Raw genomic sequence first — 6,000 nt, forward strand, 5'->3', positions numbered from 1 at the left:
TATTTATCTTCTAGCAGATTGGACTTTACTTTTCTTTTTCATAACATTTTCTTTTATTGAGACTTAGGAAACAAAGCATACAATTCAAATAAAGTGAAGTGATATAGGTATTAAACTAGCAAGCTGATAAACCCCAATTTTGTGGTTTATATTGTGTAGAATTTGGGGGTTTTGTCAATATTTTCCGCACTTATTTACAAGAATTGCATGGTTTTATGTTCTCTTCCTAACATTTCTTCATAATGAAAAACATGCTTCTTTTGCCTTAAAATTGCCTTATTTTAATCCTCTTCTATTACCATTCGATGCCGTGACATGTTTGTTGAGTGATTTCAGGATTTATAGGGCAAGAATGGCCTAGAAGAGAGAAAGAAAGCATGCACAAGAGGAAGGAGTATGAAGATTTGGATTTTGGGAACTTTAGCATCGGCGCGCACGCGCACTTCAAGCCAAAATAAACATAAAGAAAATAGCATGCAGAGGACTCAAATGAAAATTGACTACTAGGCCGGAAGGGTGCTAAGCGACAAGGGTACAATTGCACTTCCAATTAAAACACTTTGAACTGAAGACAGTTAAGTAACAATACAATCTCTTGGTGTCTTCTTACTCACTCCTATTCATCATTATCTTTGGCTTTTATATCCTTCTTTTGTCTTTCCTCATGATGATGTATATTCCTTCCAAGAGATGAAATGACTGCCTGCAAGAGTATTAGAAGTTGCTTGTTCCCCAAGCACTTGAGAGATGGTTATCGTGCATGTATGTTTATGAATTCTTGAACTAAAAGTGGTGTGTGAACACTAAACTTAGTTTCTTGCTCATCTTTCTATGCAGAAATAGAGTGCATATTTTAGATTTTCATGCATGCATGAAACATCATATGCTTTGCTTCTATGAGAAAATAAAACTGTAAAACTAGAAAGTAAACAAGTAGGATGCAAGGTTAATTGATTTCTGTGGTTGCCTGAAATTTGTGATTGTTTATGATTGTCTCAAGGGTTACTTTGTGCTCACATGATGTTAATGGTGGAACACCAAACTTAGTATCATACATTCATCCTTGATTTTATTCCTTTGTTAGAACAATCACATTGGTGTGCAACAACAAACTTAATTTCTTGCTATATACAGGAATTTAACTAACCATTTATTCTGAACAGAGTACGAAAGAGTTACCTGAGGTCGGGTTGCCTCCCAACAAGCACTTTTTTAACGTCACTAGCTTGATAGTTATCCCTTATTAGGGAGGCTGATGATCATAGTGCCTCAACTTTTCCCCTCTCACAGTGAGCCTTATTCCAGTATCCTTCTTGATGATTTCCATATGTTCAAGTGAGAAGATTTTGTTCACCATGTAATATCCAGAAAAGTGTGGAGATATTTCTATTGGTTGGTAGGTTAGCATCACTTTATCCCCTGGTGAGAAGCCTTCAGTGAGAATCTTTTTGTTTTTCCACCCTCTTGGCACCTTCTTTTTAGGATTCTTCTCTTTTTCGGGAGATGATTCATGCTTTGGTGGCTCAATATCTAAAAGGTTCTTGTTGAGGGTCTCATATGGGGCTTTGGTTGTAGTTCCTCTTTGACTCCTTTAACTTGTTGTACCATTTCTACTTCTTCTCTGTCTTATAAGCATGGGCTTAAAAGCTTTGGATGTGGCTCATGGAGTGCCTCCTTCAAGCTTGGATCTCTGGCATTAAACACTAGGTGCTCATGCAACGTCTTGAAGGCATGAAACACTAGGTGCTCATCATGTACTCTTAGCATCAATTCTCCTTTTTCAACATCTAGTAATGCTCTACCTATAGCTAAGAAGGGCCTCCCCAGAATGATGGGAGTGTTGAAGTCTTCCTCCATGTCTAGGATGACAAAGTTAGCTGGGGGAAAAATTTTCTCCACTCTTACCAGCACATTCTCCATAATCCCAAGTGCTTGCTTAATGGATTTATCGGCCATTTGAAGAGCTATTTGTGTAGCTTTCAATTCATGGATTTGGAGCTTCTTCATTAAAGATAGGGGTATGAGATTTATGCTTGCACTAAGGTCACAAAATGCTTTCTCAATTGTCATTTTACCTATGGTACAGGGGATATGAAAGCTCCCTGGATCCTTCCTCTTTCTTGGTAAATCCCTTTGGATTATGGTACTACACTCCCTGGTCAACACAACAGTTTGTCCTTCTTTCAAGGATCTTTTCTTTGTCAACACTTCCTTCATAAACTTAGCATATAATGGCATCTGTTCAAGGGCTTCTATAAAAAGAATGTTAATGCGGAGTGTCTTAAATATCTCCAAGAATTTGGAGTACCACTTCTCCATGTTTTCTCCCTTGAACCTTTGACGATATGGAAGTTTGGGGACATATGGCTTCACCTCTTCCTTCTTCTCTTGTGACTTGGTTTAAGGACGTTCTTGTCTTCCTTTGAGATTTGTGAGTCTTCGGTCTTGTGATCCTCCTCACTTCTTTCCTCTTTCTTTTCTTTTGGAACTTCTTTGTCATGTTCTTCCAGAATGGTGGCTTCTTTTTCCATAATCTTCCCACTTCTCAATGTGATTGCCTTGCATTCCTCCCATTTTGTAGCTTTTCCTTTGTCCTTTGGGTTGTCTTCAGTGTCACTAGGAAAAGCATTTTCTCGCTTCTCACCTATCTCTGTGATTTGTTTAGCCATTTGTCCCATTTGCCTTTCAATATTTCTTATTGATGCCTTCTGGTTTTTAAGTGTCATGGCGTGATCCTTCCTTACCATTTCTTGACTTTGGATAAGTTTTGCCATCATTGCTTCTAAATTAGAAATCTTTTGAGGCTCTAACTATGGTTGTGCTTGCATAGGGTGTGATGGTTGTTGATGGAAGTTATTTGAAACATTGAAAAAGTTATTGGAGCCATTTGAAGAGTGGTTAAATGAGGGTGTGGAGTGGTTGTTTTGATGCCATTGTGAAGTGTTTTGAGGTTGGAAATTTGAGTTTTGGGGTTTTTTGAATTGGTTGTTGTTAGTGGGTGGTTGGTTGTAATTGTTTGTATTGCAGAAGTTATTGGAATCGGAGTTCTTTTGCCATTGATTCTACTGGTTACCCCACCTCAAGTTGGGATGATTCTTCCAAGATGGATTGTAGTATCACCATGGAAGTCATTCTGGAAAGAGCTTGAGGTGTTGTGCATATACTGAACTTGCTTAGGACTTTGCTGCTCATTATTGAATGTGTCAAAGCCTTCTTCACATTGATTCCATCCATGTTAGACTTGAGCTTGGCTTTGTATGCTCACTACAGCCAGCTGAAGTCCATCCATCCTCTTGGCCATCAACTCCATTTGTTGCTGGATTTGTTGGTGCATAAGTTTGTTCTGTGCCATCATTGTATCTACTCCCTCAAGCTCCATTACTCTTCTCTTTGGAATTGTTTGTCTCTCTGAAGAGTAAAAGTATTGGTTATTTGCCACCATGTCAATGAGGTCTTGTGCTTCTTGAGGGGTCTTCATCATTTGGAGTGATCCTCTTGATGAGTAATCCAGTGCTTTTCTTGCTTTTGGGGAGAGACCTTCATAGAAGTTTTGGAGTTTTACCCACTCACTAAACATATCTGGTGGGCATCTCCTTATCAAGGTTTCGTATTTTTCCCATGCCTCATAGAGTGACTCTCCCTTCATTTGTGTGAAGTTTTGCACCTCTATTTTCAGCTTGATGATTCTCTAAGGTGGGTAGAATTTAGCTAGGAACATGCTCACCAAATCTTCCCAATTGTTGATGCTCTCCTTTGAGAAGGTCTCCAGCCAATGAAAATGACGCGTACGCGTGAAGCAAGCATACGCGTCGACTAGGATTGTGCTAAACGCACAAATCCAGCGTCATTTTGGCACAACTCTCTGTTTCAATTAAGGGGGCAAAAATTTTCACGTGGCGTATGTAAATGAAAATGACGCGTACGCGTCATTAACGTGCACGCGTCGCCCAATTTGTGCCTAACGCATACCAGCCGCATGATTCCAGCCCAACTTTCTGGGCGTTGGATTGTGACGCCGATTTGGAATCGACGCCCACGCGTGGCCCATGTGCACGCGTGGTAAGGCATTTTTTTTATGCAGTATGCAAATGCAAATACAGGCGGATGTTAGGAATGATTCTAGGGAAAATAAAATAAAATAAAATGAAACTAAAAATAAATAAAATGAAATAGCATTAAAATTGAAAAAGGAACGATCATACCATGGTAGGTTGTCTCCCACCGAGCACTTTTAGTTAAAGTCCTTAAGTTGGACATTTGTTGAGCTCCTTGTTATGTTGGCTTGTGCTTGGACTCATCCAGAAATCTCCACCAACGTTTGCAATTCCAATAGCCTCTGGGGTCCCAAACTAGGCACGTAAAGCCTTCGAGTAAGTTAAAGCAGGTTTTCAGGCTCCAGGGGTGTTGATTATCAGAATAAATTACAAGATTTCAAACCTTGATTTTGTACCTGTCTTTGTCTTGATCTACATTTTTCCAGCCGAGCGGTATGGAATTTGAACTCTCACTAAGATGACCAAACATCTTCCGAGACCCATTCAATCAGACTCTCTACCAATCCATGCACCTCAAATTGAAGCGTGGAGCCTTATTGAATCTCGCATACCAACGTCTATTACTAACCATCTCCCTCTTACTCTTAAAGCCGCAAAGAGCTCTAAGCTGGCCATCTGTTTCAAGCAGGCCATATTCAAGTGGGAAAGTAAAGATGAAGGCTAAGGATTTTACCCACTTGAAGTTTGTATTAGGTGGTAATGGCCGTGGGAGAGGTGTTTCCAATGGTTCTTCAAGCTCCACTTCCTTGTACTCCTCTGTGAATTCTTCTAATTCCTGACAAACCTCTTCAATTGCAACCACGTCTTGATCAAAGTCTTCATTTTCTTCCTCATCACTCAAGTCATAAGTTGGAGGTTGAGAAAAGTCTACCTCCACATTATCCTCATATTCACTTGGGGAAGAATCTTCTAGCTCAAAGAGTTCAATTGTGACTGCAAGGTCATCATTAAGAGAGCTTGGTTCATGATCATTTCTACCAAGAAAACTTGCTTCTTGATCTGTTCCGTCCATTTCTTCATAAGGTACATGCTTTGGGATTCTCTACAATTCTTGATTTCCATGGAGGTTTAGCGTCTCCTAAGTCTTCAACCCATTCATCTTCTTTGATAATTCCATCGTCCTCTACTTGTTCCAGTACAAAGTCATGCTCCTTACTGTCCACTGGAGCTTCTAGTGTCTCCTTCATGCTACATTCTTCATTAGATTATCCACATGAAGCCATGGGGTTCTTTGAGTGTCCGAACATTGGGAAGCTAATTGATTGATCGCTTGCTCCAGCTGGTGAAGGGTTGCATGAAATTTTTTCACTGTTTTCTTGAGATGCTCCTGTGATTCTCGGGTCGATGGATATGGACATGGTGCATATGGAAGTGGTGGTTCTTGGGAGTAATTGGATTGGAATTGGGATGGATAAGGGTTAGGGTCATATGGAGGTGAATGGTTGTAGGTGGCTTGTGAGTGTCGTGGTTCAAAGCTATGTTGAGGAGGTGGTTCATAGGCATATGATGGGGCTTGTTGGTAACTACAAGGGGGTCCACCATATCTATCATCTTAGTATACACCTCGAAATGGCTCTTGACCATAGTAATTTGGTGGGGTGGTTTGTCACGAAGGGGTCCACCATAACTATTGTCTTGGCATGCATTGTAGAATGGTCGTTGTCCATGGTATCTTGGAAAGTGTTGTTGCCGAAAGGGTTGATCAGATCCTCGTGGCTCCTTCCATCTTTGATTGTTTTGACCTTGATGCATGTTCTTGTTATAGCTTCCATTCCTTACAACAATATTGGAACCAAACTTAAAATCAGAGGGGTGAGAACTCATAGTAGCTAATAAAAATTAAAAAAAATTAAAAACAAAAATAAAAACGAATAAACAAGCAAAGAAAAATATTTACAATAACCAATAATAAAGCACACAGTTGCAATTTCCCGGCAACGGCGCC

This window comes from Arachis ipaensis, chromosome B4, assembly GCF_059453495.1.
Source record: "Arachis ipaensis isolate K30076 ecotype BB chromosome B4, ASM5945349v1, whole genome shotgun sequence".
Lineage (NCBI taxonomy): Eukaryota > Viridiplantae > Streptophyta > Magnoliopsida > Fabales > Fabaceae > Arachis > Arachis ipaensis.